At 39.0% G+C, this 27,867-nt stretch overlaps 1 long non-coding RNA gene across 2 annotated transcripts in view; it reads left to right on the forward strand.

The window, feature by feature from the left end:
• The window catches only part of LOC134484588 (uncharacterized), a 36,327-nt gene extending 16,494 nt beyond the window's left edge, over window positions 1-19,833 (forward strand). Inside the window, exons 1-3 of one of the 2 annotated variants that reach the window (XR_010062067.1) lie at window positions 2,597-3,362; window positions 5,069-5,196; window positions 13,537-19,833. This is a non-coding gene — a long non-coding RNA (uncharacterized LOC134484588). Of the gene's footprint in view, window positions 1-2,596; window positions 3,363-5,068; window positions 5,197-13,536 lie in introns of those variants that run through there. The other variant, XR_010062068.1, reaches the window with a different exon arrangement.
• Window positions 19,834-27,867: the final 8,034 nt, after the last annotated feature.

Genomic DNA, 27,867 nt, shown 5'->3' on the forward strand with positions numbered 1-27,867 from the left:
TCATTCACTTTGTTCAGAGCTTCTAATTTTTGAGACAGCAGGTATTTGAAGTGAGACCTAAAGATTTTGTGACTTTCATCAGTGTCCATTGATACGGCTCCCTGCTTCAATTCTGTTTTTGTTATTTGTATGATTTCTCTCCACCTATTAGATTATCTGTCTGTGTGTTTGTCTGTCAGGTTGATGTTCCAAGGAACCAACTCTTGTTTTTTTTTTTTGATCTTTGTATTCTCTTTGTTTCTGATGTATCACTTTCACCCTGAGTCTGATCATTTCTTGCTGTCTCCTCCTTTAATATGTATTTTCTTCTTTTTATTTTAGAGATTTAGGGTGTGCTGTGAAGTTGCTAGTGTGTGGTCTCTCCGGTTTCTTTATGAAAGTGCCCTGTGCTGAATATGCAAGTTCCTCTTAGCACTGCTTTCCTTATGTCCCTTAAGTTTGAAGAAGCTGTGCCTTCATTTTCACTAAATTCTAGGAACCCTTTTTGTTTTTCATGTCTTCTCGGTACTGGTTGTTTTTCAGTTGCGAGCTGTTTAATTTCAATGAGTTCATACACTTTTTCTTATTGTTGAAGTCCAGTTTTAATCCGTGGTGATCTGAAAAGATCCAATGGTTAGCACAGTCTTTCTGTATCTGTTCTGGCTTCTTTAGAGTGGGAGAACATGGTCAGTTTATGATAAGGGTCCATGAGGTACTGAAAAGAAAGAGTGTACTTTTGTGTTCGAGTAAACTATTCTGTATATATCATTGAGGTCAATTTAATTGAACCCCGTGTTAGTTACATCATTTATATTTTTTTAGTTTCTGTCTCAATGGACTGTCCTTGGTGAGAGTGGGACATTGATGTTCCCCACTATTAATATTTGAGGTTCGATGTGATATTTAAGCTTCAGGAATATTTCTCTCACCAATGTTGCTGCTTTTGTCTTTGACATATAGACATCCAGAACTGAGATGACATCTTGGTGGATTTTTCTTCTGATGCATATGAATTGTCCTTCCCCATCTCTTTTGATTACTTTTGGTTGAAAGTCTGATTTGCTGGATGTTAGAATGGCTACATCTCGTTTCTTGTGTCCATTTGCTTGGAAAACTTTGCCGATCCCTTAGTCTGAGGTTGTGTCTATCTCGGTTGCTAGATTGTGTTTCTTCAGTGCAAAAGAAGGATGGATCCTGTTTTTAAATCCACTGTATTAGCCTGTGTCCCTTTACTGCTGAGTAGAGGCCATTAATGCTTAAAGGTATTAATGAGAAGTGATATTTAGTTCATGCTATTTTGATGTTACAGGAGCAGTGCTTTTTCTTTGCTTGCATGTTTTTTGGTTTTTGTTTTTTCGATGGGGATGTTTGAGTGTTTTTGTGAGTATTAGATCTGTTCTGTAAGGTGCATGGTTTTTTTGTTTGCATGTTTTTGATTTTGTTTTTTGGAGAGCTGTAAGAGTATGCGTGAGAATATGAGATCCCTTCTGTAGGTTATGCTATGTAATTATTAATATCTAGTGGGAGGCAGGGACGGTTCAATTTCTTAAAATCCATCAATATAATCTACTATATAATGAAACTGAAAGAAAAAAATCACATAATAATCTCATTAGATGCTGAAAAAGCTTGCAAAAATATTCCAACCCCCCTTCATGTTAAAAGCATCAGAGAGATCAGTGATACCAGTCCTATGCAGAAACATAATAGAAGCAATGGACAGCAAGCCAGTACGCAACATCAACCTAAATGGAAAGAAACATAAAGGAATTCCATTAAAGTTAAGGACAATGTAAGGATGCCCACACTTCCTACTCAGTATAGTATTTGAAATTCTATCCAGGTTAAAATCATGGTTCAAATTTGGTTTTGAAATGGAGTATGGCCAAGGCCTGTGAAGGAGGAATGACACAGAGCTTTAGAACTCCTGGGGTATGGCCAACTCTTCCACACAGTCCCGTTGGACCTTGGAGAGTCAGGAACCCAACAAGGACTTCATGCAGAGTGTCACTTGATTTTTGCACTCATATCTCTCTTAATCTAAGAAGTGCATGAAAATCCTCATGGAGCTTCACACCATTCAGAGGGCAGCGCCATTGGTATTTGCAATAACAGTGGTCAAGATCTTTTAGGATTTGCCTCTCGGGCAGATCAGTGCTTCCATCATTTCCCGAGGAAATGTAGAATGGTCAGCGACGACCGCCAACCTTAAAACACATTTGGAAAAGTAAATTGCTTGTGAAGCTGACTAAGATGTTGTCCCTACTGACTCTGAGGTAATAACAAATTTATGTAACAATTTGAGGTTTGGAAAGGCTGGGACCTTTTAAGGTCAGGGATCAAGAACAATGGCGGCACAGGCTAATGGTGTGACTGTCACAAAGGCTGAACTGTTGATGACTGATTTCTGTCCCAGGTTTAGCCTCAGTTCCTGATAGGTTTTAATAAGGATTGCCAATCACAGATGTGCATTCTGATCATTTAAAGCAGATATGACATTTTTATACAGATATTTAGATTTCTGTTTTTTTAAAGATTCTTGAGTACTGTTAAAGATAAATAATACAATATTTAAACATTTCTCTGTAAATTGAAATTGCTTACTTATGATGTTACGTTGGCCTTGGAAGGAATTTGATTTCTTTAGGTGTACTATGTAATATTTGTTCTAATACAGTATTGGGTATCATTTTTTCAGCACTTATGGAAGAGAATAAAACTAGAACATGATCACATTTCTGTAATACAATATTCAATAAATTAATGGTGTATACGGAAAATACTGCCTGTCGGGAAAAAGAGAAAACCTAGAAAATTGAACTGTATGTCACAGGAATAAACCTCGGAATAAAAATATTATCTAGAAGAATCTCCTATACTTTGTTTTCCTAAATCATTTCTACCCATGCCAAGCCCCTGACCAACTTTCTCCATTCAGAGTATGTAACCACTATTGAAGACAAGAAAAGTCTCTAGATTTAGAGAGATATAGTATGTAAAGATTTCCACTGCGTCACAAAAGACTCAGGTGGAAAAGGCACTCTCAAAATTGGTCAATGAAAGCAAAGCTGTTCAGCAGGTAGGATATGGAGCTTCTCAGTGACACCATCATTAGGCCCTCCCTGAAAAATCTCTTGTAACCTTGAGAGCCCTAGCTCCTTCTGTGAGGTCATAAGTGTTGTTGTGACAGCACTTGCTTCTTAGATATTCCTTCAGTACCTCTAGGGCTTACTAATTGGCCTTTAATTCAGAGTGAACAGCCATTTTTGAGGGAGAAAAGGAAGATGAAGAGATCAGAGATGGAAAGAAGGAAGATGTCCTTCTGTCTTGGTGTTAAAAAAGGAAGAAATACGTGGTCCATTGGAGAGCTAAATTAGTCCTGGGTAGGTTTTTAGTGGGTTCCCTGAAGTGACAGCCTTGAATTGAGTCTTCCACATATGGGAATCGGGAGATGGGAGCCTCTCAGGAGCATCTGGACTTCCCTGTTCTTATGGTTCCTGGAAGTCAGAGTGTTTATATCATTCATTTCTTTATTCCACAAGCCAATATTGGGAAGGGCACAGTTGTTTCCTGAGAGCTCGTGACTTTTATTCTTTTTGTCATGAAGATAAAGGTCCTAAGAAAGAAGGGATGAACAAGTATTGTATTATCAGCTCAGAGTAAACTCTTCCAGGCTTTGGATCCCTATAGTGCTATTTGTGTCTGACACTGATATCTGGGATAGAGAAGTGCTTCTAGTTGAGATATCATCATCTCAGTCTTTCACTAGTATGACTCTAACTACCATTTCCTTACAGTGACCTTTTACATTTCTGAGTCAATAGGTGAGATAAGCTAGCAGTTTCTTTTCTTTTATTTCTTCCATTTTTTTCATTTTTAGCAAATTTTATGGCTTATTTAATTGGATATTTCTATATTTACATTTCAAATGTTATTTTCTTTCACAGTTTCCTGTCAATAAGACTCCTAACTGGTCCCACTACCCTTCTTCTATAACCTCCCTTACTGCACCTTGACATTCTTTGAACTGGGAGTCAAACCTGGGAAGGACCAAGTTCTTCTCCTTCCATTGGTGCACAATAGGGCCATCCTCTGTAACATATGATATTAGAGCCATAGTTCTGTCCATGCACAGAATATTGGTTTAGTACCAGAAATCTCTGTTTCTTTGGAATTGCTTTTAGTATGGAGTTGAAAGCCCCTTCAATTTCTTTGGAGTGATGTCCTTGACGACCTCCAATGTTTATGTTATTATTATGGTTAGAATTAAGTATGACTATTTTCATGGAAAATCCCCACCCAGCTGCAAAATACTAATACACATCTGGTGGTCAAGAAAAATAATAATATTTCAAAGTTGTCCTGCTGACTAATAATATGACAAACCTGTGACATTTCTGATATTATGTCAATATCAGCTGACTCCCTGACCACACCAATACTGTATCTTTGGCCTGAGTAAATGTTTCATACTTCTCCCCTCCCTCTGTTACCCTGTTATGGTATAAATTCATCCTTGGAGGAAAATAAAATTTTTGCCTTGATCAGACTCTTATCTTAACGTCCTTCTTTGCGACCCTTGTCCCCAATTCTATTCCAGGCACCCTCAGACCTCTCACTTACAAATGGCTACGAATGTGCAGCTCTTTGAAGATGTTCTTTAGGAGAACGTCTGTCACTGTGAATAGGCTGGTCTGTCTTTTTGTTTGTGGAAGCCTTCACTCCCCCTTGGGGCTTTTGCTCCCACCCCCGTCCCATCCCAGAGCTTTTGCTGAGTGATGGAACAAGCATTCTACAGTCATCTTTTGTGACATGTCTCAGGGAGTCACTCAGGACACAAATAGGGTTAAAAAAAATCTTAGATTTTGTAAAAATATTTGTCCATAGTTCCCCCAGGAGGGAACAGTTGATTCAATAGATAGTACAGAGTTAGTGATTGTTTAATGGATGGGCTAACCCTTTTACTGAAGTCTACCCTCTGTAATGAATAAAAGTTGTGTGGTTTATGGGTACAAGGTTGGCACTCCTTGTATGGATGAGCAACCTCACGTACGTGGATTTAAAACCTTATACCCTCATGTTACTGCAGTGTTCACTTTGTCAATCTGTGCTCCGTGATTGTGCTCCAGAAGTGGTCCACTATGGGGTCTTACAACATTTTGGTTCATCACAAGGAACTCTGTTCCCTCCAGACCACAATTGGCGAAGAGATCAGAGGTAAGCTCAAGCAAATCTGTGTTTTGTGTTCTGTGTTACTTTCTGTTTTGTCTCTGTGTCATGTCTGGTTTTTGTTTTATGTTGACTTGTGTTGTCTGCCTCTAACGGCTGGAGTGTTTGAGTAACCACTGGAGAGGATTGAGAGTCCACTTGGTAGTCGCTATAGGTCCTGTTAGGGGCTTACGGCTGTGACAGGATGACTTGCTAGTTTTCACAGGCCATAGGCCCTAGAGGGTGCTCTAGGAGGAGAAAGGAATCTAGAGGACCCTCTAGAAACCCATTGCGATGCTCTTGAAGCCCTCCATTGTAGATGTTATTATTATTGTTAGAATTAACAATAGGTTCATGTTAACCTAGTTAACAATTAACTAGGTTTATGGAAAATCCCCAGCCAACTGAAGAAGACTAATACAAATCTGGTGGTCAAGAAAAATAATAATATGATAATGTTGTCCTGCTGATTAATAATACGACAAACCTGTGAACTTTCTGACGTCCTTTCAACATCAGTTCCATAACCAAATGAATCCTGAGTTCTTGCCCTGCGTAAATGTTTCCTAGTTCCCCCCTCCCTCTGTAACCCCTGTAATGGTATAAATTCAGCCTTGGAGAAAAATAAAATCGATGCCTTCTTCAGGCTCTTGTCTTGGCATCCTTCTTGCGTCCTTTGTCCCACATTCTCTTCCAGGTACCTTCAGAACGCTCACTTACACAGCATTTGTAATCCTTTCTCAAAATCTCAACAGATCAGTTGTCAGTAAACTAGTTTGCCACTAGCATTAACTTCTGTATTTGATATATTTAGCTGTGTCTCCCAGGAAAGATCTATATCCGGTACCTGGAAGCATGTACTTCATAGCTTCATCAATCATATCTAGTTTTGGTGGCATATATATATGGTTAAGTAGAGGTTAAGTAGAATTTTAGCCTGGATTCTGAGCAACTAGTTCAAGAATGTAGAATCCACAAATGACAATGCCAAATAAACTCCATCCTGTTCTTATGAACGTATTGAAGTTGAGGTTTAACTGGACCCTAAGCCATTCCTCTCCCTGCACATCCAAATGAATCTTATGTTTTGTCTGAAGAAAGAACCATGATAAAATATCCAAAAACCTCAAGTCTGGCCCTGGGAAAACCAAAGGTAGATTTATAGAACTTATATCTAATGGGACTACAGATCAGCTTTCTAAAGTCCATGTTGTCCTTTGCTTTACAGATGTCTCATAATTTTTGGATTAAATATGCATTTAGAGTTCATCATTTGAAGTAGGCACACAATATTTTCACTGTTCTGTTCACTCTATAGCTGTACCCCCTTTGTTGCCAATATCTGGGAGTAAGAAGTGCTTCTAATTGAGACTTCAACATCTCACTATTTCCAATATTATTTCTCTGACTACCATTCCCTGACATTGACCCATTAGATTTCTCAGTCAACAGCTGTGTTTAGCTGGCAGTTTTCTTTTCATTTATTTCTTATAATTTTTTTTTATTTTTTACAAATTTTATTTGTTTTTTTAATGTATATTTCAATATTTACCTTTATAATATTATTTCCTTTAAGAGTTTCCTCCCATAAGATCACTAACTGGTCCCTCTCCACTTCTCCTATAACCCCCTTACTGTCCCTTCTAATTCTCTTTAACTGTGAATCAAACCAAGGGAGGATCTAGTGGTTCTTCTTCCATTGGTGCCCAACAAGGCCGTTTTCTGCTACATATGCAGTTGGAGACATAGGTCTGTTCACGTTTAGTCTTTCAATATTAGTCTCATACCAGAAAACTTTGATTCATTAGCATTGTTGTTCTTATGGTGTTGAAAGTCCCCTCAGCTCTTGTTAGCCTTTCTCAAAATCTACCAACAAGAGGTCCATTTTCAGTTCACAGATTTGCCAATAGAATACACTTTTGCATTTGACATGCTCTAGCTGTGTCTCTCACAACATAGCTATATCCGTTTTCTGGCAGAATGCACTTCTTAGCTTCATCAATTATAATTGGTGACAGATATATATATATATATATATATATATATATATATATATATATATATATATATATATATATATACACACTTTTGGTGCCTACAGCTATTTGGTTAGGTGGAATGTTAACATGGATTCTGTGCAACTAGGTCAAGAATGTAGAGTTTACAATGACAATGTTAAATAGACTCTCTCCTTTACTTGAAGTTCAGGTTTCACTGTTCCTCAAGCTTTCTTAACCCTGCCCATCCTCCTGTTTCTTATATTTGGCTTTAAGAAAGAATCATGGTAAAATATCTAAAACCTTCAAGTCTGGCCATGGGAACACAGGAAGGTAGATAGTATGGTACAGATATCAAATGTGACTAGAGAACTGAATTTATAGTCAATATGGTCCGTTGTTTTATTGATGTCTGGTAATTTTTGGATAAAATAAGGATTTGTGAGTTGATCATTAGAATTATGTACGCAATATTTCCACTGCTATATTGACTCAATAGCCAGGCCAAGTTTGTTGCCGAATTCATTGCAAAAAAAAAGGGGGGGGGGGAAATTGGAAAATGAAATTTTGAGTACACATGCAGGAAAATATATAATGTCCCCTGTCAATTAATGTACAATCAGATAATGCAAAACAATGTTCACTCAATTAAGGGTCTGTAGGGAAAATACTGACACATGGAAAACTGAGAAAAAATAGGGAATAGAACTGAATGTCACAGGATTGGACCGGGGAATAAAATTATACGCCAGAAGAATCTCCTTCACTCCTTGTTCCTATTACTTTTCTAACCTTGCCAAGCCCCTGACGAACTTCTCCATTCAGAGCATGTAACCACTAATGAAGCAGAGAGAAGTCCCTAGCTTAGAGAGATGTAGCATGTAAAGGTTTCCACTGTGTCACAGGAAACACTCCAGGAAAGGGCATCTCCAAATCTGGTCAATGTAAGGAAATCTGTTCAGCAGGTAGGCCATGGCAGTTCTCAGTAACATCATCATTAGGCCCTCCCTGAAAAATCTCTTGTAACCTGGAGAGCCCTAGCTTCTTCTGTGATGTCACAAGTGCTGTTGTGACTGCAACTGCCTCTCAGATATTCTTTCAGTACCTCTACGGTTTACTAATTGGCCTCAAATTCAGAGTAAACAGCCATTTGAGAAGGAGAACAAAGAGAATGAAGAGATAAGAGATGGGCAAAGGAAGCTGGCCTTCTGTCTTGTATAAAGAAAAGAAGGAAGATGTGGTTAATGGGATAGCTCAGTGAGACATGGGTAGGCGTTGAGTGAGATAACTGAAGAGAAAGCCTTTATCTGACCCTTCCACATATGGGAATATGGAGCAGGGAGCCTCTCAGAAGCATCTGGACTTCCCTTGTTGTTATTTTTCTTGAAAGTCTGATAGTTTATATCATTAATTTCCATATCCCAAAAGCCAAGTGTTGGAAAGGGCAAAGTTGTTTTTCTGAGAGCTCATGGCCTTTGTCCTTTTGGGCCAGGAGGAAAAGTTCCTTAGGAAGAAGGGAAAGACAAGAATTGTGTCGTGAGCTCAGAGTAAACTCTTTCATGCTTTGGATTCCTATAGTGCAGTTTGTGTCTGTCACTGATATCTGGAAGAGACAAGTGCTTCTACCTGAGATTTCATCATCTCAGTCTTTCCACTAGTATTACTCTACCATTCCCTGACAATGACACTTTAGATTTCTGAATGAATAGTTCTAATTAGCTGGCAGATTCTCTTCTTTTATTTCTTTCATTTTTTATCATTTTTTAACAAATTATATTGCTCTTTTAATTGGATATTTATATATTTACATTTAAAATATTATTTGATTTCCCTATTTCTTGCCCATAAGATCCCTAATCGGTCCCACTCTCCTTCTTTTATAGGCTCACTTACTGCGCCTTCACATTCCCGTTAACTGGGATCAAAACTAGGGAGGACCAAGGGCTTCTCCTTCCATTGGGACCCAAACAGGTCATCCTTTGCTACAGATGCAATTGAGTCCGAGGTCTACCCATGTATAGTCTTTGAATATTGGTTTAGTATATATATATATATATATATATATATATATATATATATATATATATATATATAATTTGTTGGTTCCTACAGCTGTGACATCATGTGGAATTTTAATTTGGATTGTGAGCAACTAGGTCAAGAATGTAGAATCCACAAATGACAATGTCAAATAGACTCCCTCTTGTTCTTTGAACCTATGGAAGATGAGGTTTCACTGGTCCTCTAGCCGTTCTTCTCCCTGCTCATCCTCCATTATCTTATGTTTGGCCTTAACAAAGAATCATCGTAAAACATCCAACCCTCAAGTCCTGCACAGGAACACATTAAGTTTGCTATTGTAGTACTGATATCAAAAGGGAATAGAGAACTGAATTCTATAGTCCATGTGATCCTTTGCAGTATTGATGTCTAGTATCTAGTAATCTTTGGATAAATTAAGGATTTGGGAGTTTATCATTTGAAGTAGGTACACAATGTTTACACTGTTATGCTCACTCTAGAGCTGGGCCCACTTTGTTGCCAAAACCATTGCAGAAAATGGAATTGGAGAACTGAATTTTTGAGTACACATTGAGGAATATTTATAAAGTCCCCAATCAAGGATTGTACAATAAAAAAGTGAAATACATATTCATCCAATTAAAGGTCTGTATGCAAAATAATGGCCTTTGGGAAACAGAGAAGACCTAGAAATTTGAACTGTATGTCACAGTAATAAAACTGGGAATAAAAATATTATCTGGAAGAATCTCCTCCACTCCATGTTCCTAAATCATTTCTACCCATGCCAAGCCCCTGACTAACATTCTCCATTCCGAGCATGTAACAACTAATAAAGCACAGAGAAGTCTCTAGCTTTAGGGAGATGTAGTAAATGAAGGTTTCCACTGTGTACCAGGAGTCACTCCTGGAAAGGGCTCCCTTGAATCTGATCAGGAAAGTTGTTCAGCAGGTAGGCCATGGCAGCTTTCAGTGACATCAGCATTAGTCCCTCCCTGAATAATCTCTTGTATCCTGCCTCTCAGATATTCTTTCCTTACGTCTAGGATTTGTATAGTGGCCTCTACTTAAGAGTAAACAGCCTTTGGAAAGGAGAACAAAGATGATGAAGAGATCAGAGATGGGGAAAAGGAACCTGGCCTTCTGTCTTGTTATTAAAAAAAGGAAGAAATACGTGGCCCATTGGAATGCTCAGTGAGTCCTGTGTAGGAGTTGAGTGGAATCGCTGAAGAGATAGCCTAGACCTGAGCCTTCCACATATGGGAATAAAGAGATTGTAGCCTCTCAGAAGCATCTGGACTTCCCTGGTTTTTATGGTTCCTGGAAGTCAGAGATTTTATATTATTACTTTCTTTATTCCAAAAGACAGGTTTTCATCTTGGCACACTGGTTTTCCTGACAGCTCATGGCTTTTACTCTTTTTGCCCAGAAGAAAAACCTCCTAAGGAAGAAGAGACAGACAAGTATTGTGTCCTCAGCTCAGAGTAAACTCCTCCGTGCTTTGGATACCTATTGTGCAGTTTGTGTCTGACACTGATATCTGGGAGAGAGAAGTGCTTCTAATTCACACTTCATCATCTCAATATTTCGACTAGTATTACTCTGACTGCCATTCCCTGACAGTGACCCATTTGATTTCTGAGTCCATAGATGTGATTAGCTGGAAGTTCTCTTTTCTTTTATTTCTTTCATTTTTTTAATATTTTAAAATAATACATTGCTTTTTTATTTGGATATTTCTATATTTACATTTCAAATGTTATTTCCTTTCCCACTTTTCTGTCCATAAGATCCCTAACTGGTCTGCCTTACTGTCCCTTGAACTAACAGTCAAACCTAGAGAGGGCTAAAGGCTTCTCATTCCAATAGTGCCCAAAAAGCAACATAAGCATTTGGAACCATAGGTTTGTCCACGAATAGTTTTTGATTATTGTTTTAGATCCAGAACATACTGGTTCATTGACATTGTTGTTCTTATGTGGTTGAACTCACCGTCAGCTCTTGTAATTCTTTCTCAAAATCTACCATAACTCTGGTGTCAGAAAAGTAATAAGACTGTAGTGTTCCTTCTATTTCTAGTTTGTGGAAGAGTTTGGAGAATATTAGTATTAGGTGTTCTATGAAGGTCTGAGAGAATTCTGTACTAAACCTTCCTCATTCTGGGATCTCTTGGTTAGGAGACATTTAATGACTGCTTCTACTACTTTACAAGTAATGGGAGTATTTAGATGGTTTATCTGATCGTGATTCAAGATACTTTGTTATCTTGTATCTGTCTAGAAAATTATCCATTTGATCCTTGCTTTCCAGTTTTGATAAGTATATGCTTTTATAGTAGGATCTGATAATTTTTGAGCTTCCTCATTTTCTATGGTTATATCTCTATTTCACTTCTGATTTTGTTATTTTTAATTTGAATACTAAGGATTTACCTATCTTCTGGATTTTTCAAAGAACCAGCTCCTGGTTTTGTTGATTCTCTACATAATTCCTTTTGTTTCTACTTGGTTGATTTCAGTACGGAGTTTGATTATTTCCTGCTGTCTAGTACTCTTGGTGTATTTGGATTTTTATTGGTTCTGAGATTTCAGGTGTTCGGACTAACTGCGAGTGTATCATAGCTCCTGTTTCTTTGTGGAGGCTCTCAGAGCTATGAGCTTTCCTCTTAGCATTGCTTTTTTGTGTTCCCAATTTATGCATTCATTTTCATTAAATTCTAGAAAGTCTTTAATTTTTTTCTTTATTTCTTCCTTGAACAAGTTCTCATCAAGTAAATCATTCTTATGCTACCATGTATATGTGGGACTTTGGTTGTTCTTGTTGTTATTGAAGACCATTCTTAGTGATTTTATAGTTTGCATGGAATTAATTCAATCTTCTTGCATCTTTTGAGGCCTTTTTTGTGATGGATCATATTATCAGTTTTGTAGAAGGTACCATGTAGGACTGAGAAGAAAGTGTCAGAAGCCATATCAGGACAAGCTCATAACTAACAGGTGATCATCCTCAGATGGAGAGCCTTGGATTATTTTTATAATCCACAACTGGTTTGCCCTTATTAAGCAAGGCTGTAAGAGATTCATTTTTGGTAAGTTTCCTGCTATTGAAATGCTATTCGTGTTATTATTATTAGACATATATAAAAATCATTGAGTAATAGTACACCCCTTTGGGGCAGATCTCTGCAGGCCTACGAAGTTGCACTGTCCCGTAGTGATGCTATTCATACAAATAGATGAATTCTTTAGTCTTAATAATGATCCTACAATAATTCCTAAAATTATATGAATGGTTATTAAGCTCTTTTATAGTGGAACTCAACAAGTCTCTTTGTAATAGTCAGAATTTCAGTGAAAACTCCAGTCTCCCAGGTGTCACCAGTTAATTATTCTAAGACAGTAAACAGACTTTCTCCTACTCAGAACACATTCCAAGAAGTTGCAAAACAGTTATCAAGTGACATAAACGATTTGTTACAGGTGCAAGGACAGGGGATAAGATATTGACTGTGTTTATCTGTAAATAACTTCACTAACAACTATGGTTTTAGACCTTCAGTGAACCTGTAGAGCTGACACTGGTGTTGAATGTTTAGCCAGATAATTACTCTTGATGGATATCCATGTAAACATTCTCGGTTGTAAACTTGTATTTCTATTTATGCTTTGATCTTTCATATGAACTTGTGGTGAACATTGTGACACCTGATCATGTATTCTGAAAGATTTTTAGGTGCTGAGGGCAAAGAGAAGACACACATAAGGAGTGAGACAGAAGGTCTGAACTGGAAGGACAGAGACAGATGGACAGAGCTGGAGAGGGGATGAGCTGAAAAGACCGGTTTGAGATAAGGAGAACAAAGGGAAGTAGAACTAAGACAAAAAGATCTTGGCTGAGAAGTAATGTAGAGAGGAATAACTTATGTAACATAAGAGAGCAATCTAGAGAATGCAGGTGAAAAGAGGACAAAAGAAGAAGCTGGAAAGAACAGAAGGTGCAGGCAGGTTTCTCCTTATCTTGGGACAGAAAAGGTCATTTCTTAATAGCAATGCAAAATTAGTCTGTTAAAAGGAACAGGCCTTTTCTTTTAAAACTTGGGTTTAAATCACTTAGCATTAAAAGGGTAGAAGCGATTTCTTTCTCTCTGTAATAAAGATTGGAGTTCATCTTTCTGTACTGGTCCTTGGTCTTTTGCTCCATATGCATATGTAAGTATTGATGTCTGTGTAAGTATGTAATTATGAGAATGTATGCATGTGTGTGTGTGTGTGTGTGTGTGTGTGTGTGTGTGTGTGTTTGTATAAGAATGTAATTGTGACTCTGTTTCCAGACTCCGTCAGAGAGAGACCCAACCACCTGGTCAGGTGGGCACTCCTGAGGCTGCAGAGCAGAAGAGACCACCAACACTGCCCACCCCTGCCCACATCCCTGGCTCAAGAGGAAACTGTATAAGGCCTCTGGGCTCCCGTGAGGGAGGGCCCAGGAGCAGCAGGACCCCTGCCTGAGAAACCGCTGGAACCTGAAGGAAACAGATTGGATAAACAGTTCTCTGCACCCAAAACCTGTGGGAGGGAGAGCTAAACCTTCAGAGAGGCAGACAAGCCTGGGAAACCAGAAGAGACTGCTCTCTGCACATACATCTCTGAAGCCAGAGGAAAAAACCAAAGGCCATCTGGAACCCTGATGCACTGAAGCTACTGGAAAGGGTGGCACAGATCTTCCTGGTTGCTGCCGCCACAGAGAGCCCATGGGCAGCACCCCGTGAGCGAACTTGAGCCTCAGGATGACAGGTAACACCAACTTTTCTGCTGCAAGTGACCTGCCTGGTGAACTCAAGACACAGGCCCACAGGAACAGCTGTAGACCTGTAGAGAGGAAAAACTACACACCCGAAAGCAGAACACTCTGTCACCGTAACTGACTGAAAGAGAGGAAAACAGGTCTACAGCACTCCTGACACACAGGCTTATAGGACAGTCTAGCCACTGTCAGAAATAGCAGAACAAAGTCACACTAGAGATAATCTGATGCCGAGAGGCAAGCGCAGGAACCCAAGCAACAGAAACAAAGACTACATGGCATCATCGGAGTCCAATTCTCCCACTAAAACAAACATGGAAAATCCAAACACACCAGAAAAGCAAGATCTAGTATCAAAATCATATTTGATCATGATGCTGGAGGACTTCAAGAAAGACGTGAAGAACTTCTTTAGAGAAACACAGGAAAACATTAATAAACAAGTAGAAGCCTACAGAAAGTAATCACAAAAATCCCTGAAAGAATTCTAGGAAAACATAAATAAACAAGTAGAAGCCCATAAGGAGGAGACACAAAAATCCCTGAAAGAGTTCCAGGAAAACACAATCAAACAGTTGAAGGAATTAAAAATGGAAATAGAAGCAATCAAGAAAGAACACATGGAAAAAACCCTGGATATAGAAAACCAAAAGAAGAGACAAGGAGCTGTAGATACAAGCTTCACCAACATAATACGAGAGATGGAAGAGAGAATCTCAGGAGCAGAAGATTCCATAGAAATCATTGACTCAACTGTCAAAGATAATGTAAAGCGGAAAAAGCTACTGGTCCAAAATATACAGGAAATCCAGGACTCAATGAGAAGATCAAACCTAAGGATAATAGGTATAGAAGAGAGTAAAGACTCCCAGCTCAAAGGACCAGTAAATATCTTCAACAAAATCATAGAAGAAAACCTCCCTAACCTAAAAAAAGAGATACCCATAGACATACAAGAACCTACAGAACTCCAAATAGATTGGACCAGAAAAGAAACACCTCCCGTCACATAATTGTCAAAACACCAAACGCACAAAATAAAGAAAGAATATTAAAAGCAGTAAGGGAAAAAGGTCAAGTAACATATAAAGGCAAACCTATCAGAATCACAGCAGACTTCTCGCCAGAAACTATGAAGGCCAGAAGATCCTGGACTGATGTCATACAGACCCTAAGAGAACACAAATGCCAGCCCAGGTTACTGTATCCTGCAAAACTCTCAATTAACATAGATGGAGAAACCAAGATATTCCATGACAAAACCAAATTTACACAATATCTTTCTACAAATCCAGCAGTACAAAGGATATTAAATGATAAAGCCCAACATAAGGAGGCAAGCTATACCCTAGAAGAAGCAAAAACTAATCGTCTTGGCAACAAAACAAAGAGAATGAAAGCACACAAACAATACCTCACATCTAAATATTAATATAAAGGGAAGCAATAATCACTATTCCTTAATATCTCTCAAAATCAATGTCCTCAACTCCCCAATAAAAAGAAACAGATTAACAAACTGGATACGCAACAAGGACCCTGCATTCTGCTTCCTACAGGAAACACACCTCAGAGACAAAGACAGACATTACCTCAGAGTGAAAGGCTGGAAAAGAACTTTCCAAGAAAATGGTCAGAAGAAGCAAGCTGGAGTAGCCATTCTAATATCAAATAAAATCAATTTCCAACTAAAAGTCATCAAAAAAGATAAGGAAGGACACTTCATATTCATCAAAGGAAATATCCACCAAGATGAACTCTCAATCCTAAATATCTATGCCCCAAATATAAGGGCACCTACATACGTAAAAGAAACCTTACTAAAACTCAAAACACACATTGAACCTCACACAATAATAGTGGGAGATTTCAACACTCCACTCTCATCAATGGACAGATCATGGAAACAGAAATTAAACAGAGATGTAGACAGATTAAGAGAAGTCATGAGCCAAATGGACTTAACGGATATTTATAGAACATTCTATCCTAAAGCAAAAGGATATACCTTCTTCTCAGCTCCTCATGGTACTTTCTCCAAAATTGACCATATAATTGGTCAAAAAATGGGCCTCAACACGTACAGAAAGATAGAAATAATCCCATGCGTGTTATTGGACCACCATGGCCTAAAACTGGTCTTCAATAACAATAAGGGAAGAATGCCCACATATACGTGGAAATTGAACAATGCTCTACTCAATGATAACCTGGTCAAGGAAGAAATAAAGAGAGAAATTAAAAACTTTTTAGAATTTAATGAAAATGAAGGTACAACATACCCAAACTTATGGGACACAATGAAAGCTTTGCTAAGAGGAAAACTCATAGCGCTGAGTGCCTGCAGAAAGAAACAGGAAAGAGCATATGTCAGCAGCTTGACAGCACACCAAAAGCTCTAGAACAAAAAGAAGCAAATACACCCAGGAGGAGTAGAAGGCAGGAAGTAATCAAACACAGAGCTGAAATCTGAAGTAGAAACAAGTAGAAACAAAAAGGACCATAGAAAGAATCAACAGGACCAAAACTTGTTTCTTTGAGAAAATCAACAAGATAGATAAAGCCTTGGCCAGACTAACGAGAGGACACAGAGAGTGCGTCCAAATTAACAAAATCAGAAATGGAAAGGGAGACATAACTACAGATTCAGAGGAAATGAAAAAAAATCATCAGATTTTACTATAAAAACCTATATTAAACAAAACTTGAAAATCTTCAGGAAATGGACAATTTCCTAGACAGATACCAGGTATCTAAGTTAAATCAGGAACAGATAAACCAGTTAAACAACCCCATAACTCCTAAGGAAATAGAAGCAGTCATTAAAGGTCTCCCAACCAAAAAGAGCCCAGGTCCAGACGGGTTTAGTGCAGAATTCTATCAAACCTTCATAGAAGACCTCATACCAATTTTATCCAAACTATTCCACAAAATTGAAACAGATGGATCACTACCGAATACCTTCTACGAAGCCACAATTACTCTTATACCTAAACCACACAAAGACAACAAAGAAAGAGAACTTCAGGCCAATTTCCCTTATGAATATCGACACTAAAATACTCAATAAAATTCTGGCAAAGCGAATTCAAGAGCATATCAAAACAATCATCCACCATGATCAAGTAGGCTTCATCCCAGGCATGCAGGGATGATTTAATATACGGAAAACCATCAATGTGATCAATTATATAAGTAAACTGGAAGAACAAAACCACATGATCATTTCATTAGATGCTGAGAAAGCATTTGACAAAATTCAACACCCCTTCATGATAAAAGTCCTGGAAAGAATAGGAATTCAAGGCCCATACCTAAACATAGTAAAAGCCGTATACAGCAAACCAGTTGCTAACATTAAACTAAATGGAGAGAAACTTGAAGCAATCCCACTAAAATCAGGGACTAGACAAGGCTGCCCACTCTCTCCCTACTTATTCAATATAGTTCTTGAAGTTCTAGCCAGAGCAATCAGACAACAAAAGGAGATAAAGGGGATACAGATCAGAAAAGAGGAGGTCAAAATATCACTATTTGCAGATGATATGATTGTATTTTTAAGTGATCCCATAAGTTCCACCAGAGAACTACTAAAGCTGATAAACAATTTCAGCAAAATGGCTGGGTATAAAATTAACTCAAATAAATCAGTTGCCTTCCTCTACACAAAAGAGAAACAAGCCGAGAAAGAAATTAGGAAAACGACACCCTTCATAATAGACCTAAATAATATAAAGTACCTCGGTGTGACTTTAACCAAGCAAGTAAAAGATCTGTACAATAAGAATTTCAAGACACTGAGGAAAGAAATTTAAGAAGACCTCAGAAGATGGAAAGATCTCCCATGCTCATGGATTGGCAGGATTAATATAGTAAAAATGGCCATTTTAACAAAAGCTATCTACAGATTCAATGCAATCCCCATCAAAATACCAATCCAATTCTTCAAAGAGTTAGACAGAACAATTTGCAAATTCATCTGGAATAACAAAAAAAAAAACAGGATTGCTAAAACTATCCTCAACAATAAAAGGACTTCAGTGGGAATCACTATCCCTGAACTCAAGCAGTATTACAGAGCAATAGTGATAAAAACTGCATGGTATTGGTACAGAGACAGACAGATAGACCAATGGAATAGAATTGAGGACTCAGAAATGAATCCACACACCTATGGTCACTTGATTTTTGACAAAGGAGCCAAAACCATTCAATGGAAAAAAGATAGCATTTTCAGCAAATGGTGGTGGGTCAACTTGAGGTCAACATGTAGAAGAATGCAGATCTATCCATTCTTATCACCCTGTACAAAGATTAAGTCCAAGTGGATCAAGGACCTCCACATCAAACCAGACACACTCAAACTAATAGAAGAAAAACTAGGGAAGCATCTGGAACACGTGGGTACTGGAAAAAATTTCCTGAACAAAACACCAATGGCTTACGCTCTAAGATCAAGAATCGGCAAATGGGATCTCATAAAACTGCAAAGCTTCTGTAAGGCAAAGGACACTGTGATTAGGACAAAACGGCAACCAACAGATTGGGAAAAGATCTTTACCAATCCTACAACAGATAGAGGCCTTATATCCAAAACATACAAAGAACTCAAGAAGTTAGACCGCAGAGAAACAAATAACCCTATTAAAAAATGGGGTTCAGAGCTAAACAAAGAATTCCCAGCTTAGGAATGCCAAATGGCTGAGAAACAACTAAAGAAATGTTCAACATCTTTAGTCATGAGGGAAATGAAAATCAAAACAACCCTGAGATTTCACCTCACACCAGTGAGAATGGCTAAGATCAAAAACTCAGGTGACAGCAGATGCTGGCGAGGATGTGGAGAAAGAGGAACAGTCCTCCATTGTTGGTGGGATTGCAGACTGGTAAAACCATTCTGGAAATCAGTCTGGAGGTTCCTCAGAAAATTGGACATTGAACTGCCTGAGGATCCAGCTATACGTCTATTTGGCATACACCCAAAAGATGCCTCAACATATAAATGAGACACATGCTCCACTATGTTCATCGCAGCCTTATTTATAATAGCCAGAAAATGGAAAGAACCCAGATGCCCTTCAACAGAGGAATGGATACAGAAAATGTGGTACATCTACACAATGGAATATTACTCAGCTATCAAAAACAACGAGTTTATGAAATTCGTAGGCAAATGGTTGGAACTGGAAAATATCATCCTGAGTGAGCTAACCCAATCACAGAAAGACATACATGGTATGCACTCATTGATAAGTGGCTATTAGCCCAAATGCTTGAATTACCCTAGATCCCTAGAACAAACGAAACTCAAGACGGATGATCAAAATGTGAATGCTTCTCTCCTTCTTTAAATGAGGAAAAAGAATACCCTTGGCAGGGAAGGGAGAGGCAAAGATTAAAACAGAGACTGAAGGAACACCCATTCAGAGCCTGCCCCACATGTGGCCCATACATATACAGCCACCCAATTAGACAAGATGGATGAAGCAAAGAAGTGCAGACCGACAGGAGCCGGATGTAGATCGCTCCTGAGAGACACAGCCAGAATACAGCAAATATAGAGGCGAATGCCAGCAGCAAACCACTGAACTGAGAATAGGTCCCCTATTGAAGGAATCAGAGAAAGAACTGGAAGAGCTTGAAGGGGCTCGAGACCCCAAAAGTACAACAATGCCAAGCAACCAGAGCTTCCAGGGACTAATCCACTACCTAAAGACTATACATGGACTGACCCTGGACTCTGACCCCATAGGTAGCAATGAATATCCTAGTAAGAGCACCAGTGGAAGGGGAAGCCCTGGGTCCTGCTAAGACTGAACCCCCAGTGAACTAGTCTATGGGGGGAGGGCGGCAATGGGGGGAGGGTTGGGAGGGGAACACCCATAAGGAAGGGGAGGGGGGAGGGGGATGTTTGCCCGGAAACCGGGAAAGGGAATAACACTCGAAATGTATATAAGAAATACTCAAGTTAATAAAAAAAAACGGGTATTTCTATATTTACATTTCAAATATTATTTCCTTTCCCAGTTTTCTGTCCATAAGAGGCCACCTGGTACCCTTACCCTTCTTCTATATCCCCTCTTACTGCACATTCATATTCCTTTCAACTGGGAGTCAAACCTACTTTGGACCCGGAACTTCTCCTTCCATTAATGCCCATCGAGGCCATCCTCTGCTACATATGCAGTTGGAGCCATAGGTCTATCCATGTACTGTCCTTGAATACTGCCTTAGTAACAGAAAGCTCTGGTTCATTCCCATTGCTATTCTTATGGGGATTAAAGCCCCTTCAGATCTTGCAATCCTTTCTCAAAATCTAACAACAAGAGATCCATTTTCAGTTCAGATTGCCACTAGCAGTCTCTTCTGTATTTGACATGCTCTAGCTGTGTGTCTCAGGAAGTATCTGTATCTGGATATTGGCAGCCTGCCCTTCTTAGCTTCAGCAATCTTATCTAGTATTGCTGACTGATTATATATATATGGAATGCTCTTAATGGGATTCCTTCAGTTTCTACTCTAAATTCATAGATATTTTTGTTCCCCCTTTTAAAAAGTAGCAAAGCATGAACATCTTGGGTGTCCTTCTTAGCCTTCCAGTTGTCTGTGGTCTGCATCTTGGGTAATTTGATCTTTTGTGCCAATATCCACTTTTGGTGATTTCATACCATGTATGTTTTTCTGTAACTGGGTTACCTCAGTCAGTATTATATTTTCTAGTTCAATCCATTTGTCTATGAATTTCTTGAAATCATTGGTTTTGGTAACTGAATAGTACAAAATTGGGCAGATGTACCACATTCTCTGTATCCATTCCACCGATGAATGCCATTAGGTTTCCTACAAGCTCCTGCTATCATTAATAAGTCTGCTATTGAAGGAGTTAAAATAAAAACCTCATAAAAACTACAGAAGAACAGCACATAAGGGGAAAAGACAGAACGGGCCTGAGACAGGCCCGGCCAAGCCTAAAAACAAGGTCAAGAGATTGTTCCAGGCACTAGCAGCCACCATCTCCGCTGAGTCATGGGCCATCTGAATGGGCAAACTGGCTGTTCCTCTATAGTTAATAGTTACCAAACTCCCTGTTCTTCAAATAAAGATAAGACGCTCTCCTACATCGTGAACACTCCAGCCCACACGTACTGCATGCTGATGAGACATTGTACCCATTTCCCTTGCTGATATATAAATCAACCAATCAAGTATAACCACGCTGAATCCCATTGCCTTCCCCTATAAAAAGCCTTAAATTGGGGCTGGGGATTTAGCTCAGTAGTAGAGCGCTTACCTAGGAAGCGCAAGGCCCTGGGTTCAGTCCCCAGCTCCGAAAAAAAAGAACCAAAAAAAAAAAAAAAGCCTTAAATTTTGAGTCTTGGGTTCGACTCCCATGTCTCCTGTGTGAGATACGAGCTATCCCAGAGCTCTGATAATAAATGGACTCATGTGCTTTATATCAAGAGCCGATCTCTATCTCTCACGTTTCTTGGGGAGTACGATCTTGCAATTGGAGTGGGGTCTCCCATAAGGGTGTCCTACACTATGAACATAGTTGACCATGTGTCTTTTTTTAAAGATTTATTAATTTATTATGTATAAGTACACTGTAGCTATGTTCAGAAGAGGGCATCGGGTCTCTTTACAGATGGTTGTGAGCCACAATATGGTTGCTGGGAATTTAACTCAGGACCTCTGGAAGAGTAGTCGGGTGCTCTTAACCACTGAGCCATCTCTCCAGCCCAACCATGTGTCTTTATTGCATGTTGGAGCATGTTTTGGGTATATACCCTGGCTAGGTAAATCTTGGTCCTCAGGTAGTGCAATTTACAACTTTCTGAGTGATTGAACAAGTTTGTAATTCCACCAAGAAAGAAGAAGCTTTCCTCTTTCTTGACATCTTAATCAACATCTGCTGTCTCCTGAGTTTTTTATTCCAGCTATTCTTACATGTGTGAGGTGGAATCTTAGGGTTGTTTTCATTTACTTTTCCTTGATGACATACTTAGTCACCATACTTAGATGAACATTTCTTTAAAAGCTTCTCAGATATTTGATTTTCCTCAATTGAGAATTCTTTCATCATTTCTGGAACCCAATTGGAATAGGGTTATTTGTCTCTCTGAAGTTTAATTTCTTTAGTACTTTGTATCTATTGGATTATAGCCCTCTATCAGGTGAAGTATTGGTATAGATCTTTTTTTCTAATCTGTTGGTTGCTGTTTTGTCCTAATGACAGTGTCCTTTGGCAGGCAGATTTCTATGACATTGAAGAAATGTCAGTTAGTGAAATAGAACAGGGACTGGCTCCTTCCTGACTTCCCTACATGTCCTATACAGTAATTGGGGGAACTAAACAACCATGTACTATCCCTGCAAGGCATGTCTATCTACAGTCATGGTTCTATAGAGACCTATCAGTGATTCTGGTGATCTTCCCAGAAACTGTATGCTGATGGAATTTGCAGTTTTCATCCTGGTTTCTGTAACTACAGCCTAAGGTGTTGTGAAGCCAAAATACACCATGTGCAGCTATGAATAGGCCTTAGGAGAATGCCTCCTTGGATTTCTGAGGCATTGCTAAGTTAATGAGAGGAAAACAACACCCTCTGCTCATCAGAGCTCTGGGAATTCTGACACTCTTGCTTTATCTCTATATGAAGCTAGGTCAAAAGATCACCTTTCAGATATGTTCTTGAATATCCTTCAGTGTGCTAGCATTGGACTGCAATGAAATATTATGCAGGAGAGGTGTGGAAACATCTTAACTCTTCCATTAGAGATCAGAGAGATGAGCTATTCACAATCAATTGACTGTGTATGTTTCTGTTCTTTGGCTTTGACCATGCAGATCTACTGTCTCATACTTCATGGTTCATATGTCCAAATGGGGGGAAAGCACCACTCACAATTGTTCCCCATCCTTCATCCTATGGGCTTAGATTTTAGTGCAACCCTCCACATCTTATATGCTAAATCGACTGTCCTAAATTTCTTCAACATGCACATCACTATTATCCCTACACTCCGTGTGTTTGTGTGTATGTGTGTGTGTATGTGTGTATGTGTGTGTGTGTGTGTGTGTGTGTGTTTCTGTGCTTAAATGGTTAATTTGATACAAGTTTACAGAAACCTTGTCACTGAAAAAAGTCTATGTAAGAAAACTATAATCTGTGGATGGGGCAGAAACCAAATGCTCTCCCACAACATGACCTTCTTTAAAGAGTAGTATAATCAGAAATAAGAGATTAAATTTGAAAGTAAAATTTGGAGGTAATACCGTGGCATGTCTGCATTATCATTGTGAACTGTGAGATTGTTCTCTTTGTTCTGTGGGCAGACATGAGGGCTCTGAGGCCAAGTTGCATCCTGTGGATCTGAGAATAAACTGAAGGTGACTGTCAACTTGGTCACATGAAGAAAGTGATAGGAGTGAGAAGACAGTATCAGGCCATTGTGACACTGCCCTCCCAATGGAAACATGGAAATGTTGACAGTCACAGAGTGGGAGTCTCATGTCTGAACTTTGACACACAGCTAGGCAAAGTGTAACCTGTCAGTTAGCTTCCCGAGTACCATCTACAATGAAGGGTAGGCTCAGATGAAGTACTGTTTAAGGTAGGTGCTGTTCCTTGTGAGCTGCATCTCAGGGTAAGTGGATGACCATTCAGCCTCTTGTGACATGGCAGATCAGAGTACTGAGAGACAGAGGGGCCAAATCAGTGTTTGTTTTTCTAGACCAACATAACTGCATTATCCAGGCTAAGGATTTGCTCATGGAAGTCTAGTGTTTCACATTGGTATATGCCAATCTGTGTGAAGTCTCAATAGCACAACTGGCTCCAGGCTTCTTTCTTAGTCAATGGGATTTACAGGCAGTCATTTATACTTTTCTTCTAGATTCACAAATTATTTTCTGGCTTCATATACACAAGGCATAGTATTCTTTCACTCTCTCTCTCTGTGTATGTGTCTTTCTCCGTCTCTCTGTCTCATCTCTCTTTGTCTGTCTTTCTGCCTCTCTGTCCTATTTTTCAGCTTTCCTACAAAGGTCTTTACTAATGATAACATATTTCATGGCAGTTTATGCACTCGATTATCTCATAAAAACCAGTGTGATCTGAACTTGCTGTCTACTGGAGAACAACAATTAAAAATAGAATTGATGTCCAAATCTACTAGATAAGAAATTAACAACTGAGAAGATGTAGAATATTCAACAACTCCCAACAAGCCTAGGGGCCAAGGATCATGTATGGAAGGAAAATTTTCAGAAATCCAAGAAATGCATGCCAGGCTGACCATAGACTGTCTTCTCTTTACAGGGACTTACAGCCTCAGGAGAAAGATAACATGGGACTTTAATAAACATGCATCGTGTAGTAATACCTAGTCTCTTCCCTTACTTTACCTTCCCTGTCTGTATTTTCCTAATGGATGTTGTACATAAATGTAGTAGTGACTGCCTTTCAGGAGTATAGAAGTTGTCATATGTGGCACCCAAATGAAGAATTTGACTTTTCTTCCCTGGCTGGCGCTCCTTACCAATGATCTACTACATCGTTTTCCTATGACTGCTCCTTTGATTTCTGTGTGTGTGAGTGAGTTGTGTTTGTGTGTGTGTGTGTATCTGTCTCTCTGTCTGTCTGTCTTTCTGTCTTTGTCTCTGTCCATCTGTTTCTTCCACATGATACCTATATATACTTCAGTTTGACTTCTCATTGCTCATTCCAAGATTGACCCATCATGCTTTCCCTGAGTGTTTGCTATTGATGACTCAAATTACACCTGTGTTAATCAATGCACCTGTATCCAGAACTGTGCGCCACTGATCACATCACAATCAGTCTCATGGCTAAAATAAATAATTTTTGAGGCTCTGAGGGAATTTTTTATCAGAATTTAAATGTTTTCTGTATTTTTTACTCCCCTATCCATACTGTTGTAGTCTGTGGATATTCCCCAAGTCTTTGCTTACTAGTACTTATCTATGTACCTGGCCTACTGGGAAGACATCATCCCAACCCTCCAATATTACTTAGCAGGGGGAATAGATGAAGAATTTGGAAAAATTGGTCATTTAGCTACAGAAGATGTCCCCAGAGATGGATTAACTGTGTCGAATCAACACATCACTGACAAGAATTCTGAACTATGTTCTCAGTTTATTTTCTTCTTTGTCATTTTGAGTGTGCTACCAAAGGAGTGGGGGACCATTTGTGGACTGTGGTTGAGAACTGAGTCTTCACTATTCATGCATGAAGGTGGTAAAAAATTCAATAGATCAGTGATATCTCTGGGTTAGAAGGGATATTGATAGAAAGTCTTCCTTTGTGTCTCAGGCAAAGATCCTTGAAAGGGCAACTTGGTTTGTTTATTTGGAGAAGATCTTGTTAAAGGGAAGTTATGTGCTGTTGAACTGGACTATCTTCCGGATACTCTAATGTATGCTGGAATTTCCATTGTATTCTCTGTGATGTCACTAGTGTTATGGAAACAGAAACTGCCCTCGTGGCAATTAGTTAATACATATTTGTTTACCTACTCAAATGTTTTTCAGGATGATCAAGCTATTTACAGAGAAAACAGAGAGCATGGAGAGACAAAAGAGAGAGGAGGAAGAAATTAAGATACTTTCTTGTTAAAGAAGTGAAAACATAAATTATCTGGTGCAAAAAGGCGAGTGAGAGCAGTGGGCTGGTTCTGAGGAACTTCCTAGAGGAGGTAGTCTTGGCTCAGGCCTTCTAGGAGTAGGACTTATGACCTGAAGGCTCTGGATCCCTAAAGAAGAGATCCAGTTTCAGGAATATCTGATAAATTTATTGGCAGAGGGTCAGGAATTGTCAAGCATGTATCTTGTCTACTATGCATTCCTTAGTTTCACTCTGAATGAGGAAGAATGCCAAGAAGAGGCACAGCGATAAAAGCTTTGACTCTCAGGGTAGAGTATTGAATTTTATCTTCACAGGATTCCTGGACATGCCATTGGAATTTTATGACAAGGGCTACTCCACTCACATGCATCAAGGTCTCTTACACTTTGTCTTGAACATACATGATTAAGGCTTGGTGGTCCTAAACACTATGGACTACAGGACTTACATGCATCCCATCAGATACGAACTGAAAATATCTTCCATTTATTCATGTCTTGGCCAGATTTTGTTGTTAAGGGCCAGGGCGACTGCAGAAGGCAGTGAGGCACATGTTTAGCGATCACGGTTGCGAGAAAGAAAATAGCTAGTAAGTCCAGCTTGAAGAGAGCTTTCCTCATCTTTCAGTGCTTCCAAGTATCTGTAGATTTCCCATTTCATCATGCTTCATTGGGGGACTCAGCATTTTCTCTCCTGTGACTGGGCCATTACTATGCATGTTCCCTTGTGTTTCTCTACACGGTCAGCTGGGAAGTCGTCATCCCAACCTTCCACCATCAGTGAGCTAGTAAATCAGATTAAGAATTTGGAGAAATTGATTACTTAGCTCCAGAAGATGACCTGTGAGTTTGGTAAACTCCCAGGAAAGCTGACCCATTGAACCAACAGCATTTGGACAAAAGATAGCCATTATGCCCACTTCTTTGTTGACAGTCCTGACCCCTCTGTGTTAACCTCAGTTTTCTCACACCACAGGAAAATGCAACTGTAATGTCCTCATGTACGAACTAATTTTCTTGTGTGCCACGCAGAGACAGGCCATGAAGAAAGGATAGGAGTTTAATAAGAAACTATATAATTCTCAGAAAAGCAGAAGCTGTGTTTTGAATAAAAGTCTTGGGATTCGGCAGGTAATGTGTGAGCTCTCATCATGGATTTTAATAGACAGAGATTGCATTTTCTGTCCTCAGAGAAATACAAAAAGCTGATCAGCTACAGAAGCACAGTAACTTAAACTTTGATAAATAAACTTTTATTTATTTATTTTAAAGATTTATTTCATTTGATTTGTATGAGTATTCTGTAACTGTCAGACACGACAGAAGTGGGAGTCAAATGCCATTATGCATGTTTGTATTCCACGATGTTTTTGCTGGGAATTAAACTCATGACCTATGGAAAAGCAGTCAGTTCTCTTAAATGCTGAATCATCTTACCAGCCTAAAATACTTTTGATGGTCATGGTGATTGTATTGATGATGATGATGATGGTGATGATGATGATTGTTGTTATTATTATTATTATTATTATTATTATTATTAGTATTAGTATTTTTATTATTATACTGAAACTCTAAATGGATCAAGATGTACCCTCCTCCAATGCTCTTCCCCCTCTCCTGTCTCAGGAAGATCCTACAATAAGGAAGACACCATTAGAGCTGCCCATCCTCCCCAGCACTAAAGAAAGAAAATATTTACTTTGTCTGGGTTATGGAGATTTTCTTGTTGACTGGGCTCATAGCTTCAGACCTGAAGAGAGGTAGACTATGGAAATGGGAGCACCTTTTGGAGGATTCTGCTTATCTTGGAGTAATTGGTAAATACTGAGGAACCCACATGTTGGTCCACCACCTTATCCCTTGCTGAGAATAAAATCTCCTGGGAACTGGGTAAGCAGGGTAAGCAGGCATGGCTAACAAGTCAATCCAGGTGGGTAAACATTTGTCCATTAGGTATACAGGGGGAGCATTTCATTGACTAAGCTGAATGTATCTACTATCCACTATGTTCTAATTCCATGTAAGGAAAGTTTTGTTGATTTTGTCTATCCTGTGACCCAGCAAGTGTTTTTCACATTCTTTATGCTGTTTCTTCACTGATATGAACCATGTGAGAATGGAGGGAGCAAAGGAAAGCCACAGAAAACAACATTCTACATTTTATAAGATCAAGGCCTTCTCATAAAAAAAAAACTTCTTCGTATCTAT

Source organism: Rattus norvegicus (assembly GCF_036323735.1).
Source record: "Rattus norvegicus strain BN/NHsdMcwi chromosome Y unlocalized genomic scaffold, GRCr8 chrY_unlocalized_13, whole genome shotgun sequence".
NCBI lineage: Eukaryota > Metazoa > Chordata > Mammalia > Rodentia > Muridae > Rattus > Rattus norvegicus.